General features: G+C 39.5%; 1 non-coding gene across 1 annotated transcript in view; it reads right to left on the bottom strand.

The window, feature by feature from the left end:
- Positions 1–694, bottom strand: part of LOC106877146 (uncharacterized) — a 6,097-nt gene that overhangs the window by 3,154 nt on the left and 2,249 nt on the right. Inside the window, exon 3 of the transcript XR_008267059.1 lies at positions 57–229. This is a non-coding gene — a transcript (uncharacterized LOC106877146). The remainder of the gene's footprint in view (positions 1–56; positions 230–694) is intronic.

Genomic DNA, 694 nt, shown 5'->3' on the forward strand with positions numbered 1-694 from the left:
TAATTGTCACAAAATGTGACTAGGGTGTTAATATACATATACAGAAGAAAACTCACCTGAGAAGAACGGAAACCTCCGTGGCTGTTTCGTTGACTGACAAGAGATTTATAAAAGGGAAGGCTTTCTTCAATTTTGCCTTTGTAACTGTAAGCCAACAATATATATGCTGCTATTTCCACAGACGCCGAACCACCAATCCTTGGTGGTGATTTTGGATGCAATTTGTAATCTGGAAAGTAAATATTATAGATAGATAGATAGATAGATAGATAGAGAGAGAGAGAGAGAGAGAGAGAGTGAGAGAATGAAAGGGAGATTACAAGAGAGAGGAGAGAGAGAAAGAAAAAAGGCATTGTGAGAGAGACATTACAAGACAGAGAGAGAGAGAGAGAAGGAGAAAAAAGGACAGGGGGAGAGATTGAGAGAGAGAGAAAGAGAGAGAGAAAGAAAGAAAGAGACATTTCAAAAGTGACATTACAAGAAAGAGAGAAGTATTATGAGAGAGACATTACAAAAGACACAAAGAAAGAGAAGTTAGGAAGAGAGACAGAGTTCAGACAGAGAGAGATAGAGTTCAGACAGAGAGAGAAAGAGAGACAGAGTTCAGACAGAGAGAGAAAGAGAGACAGAGTTCAGACAGAGAGAGACAGAGTTCAGACAGAGAGAGACAGAGTTCAGACAGACAGAGATAGAG

Source organism: Octopus bimaculoides, chromosome 30 (assembly GCF_001194135.2).
Source record: "Octopus bimaculoides isolate UCB-OBI-ISO-001 chromosome 30, ASM119413v2, whole genome shotgun sequence".
Taxonomy (NCBI): domain Eukaryota; kingdom Metazoa; phylum Mollusca; class Cephalopoda; order Octopoda; family Octopodidae; genus Octopus; species Octopus bimaculoides.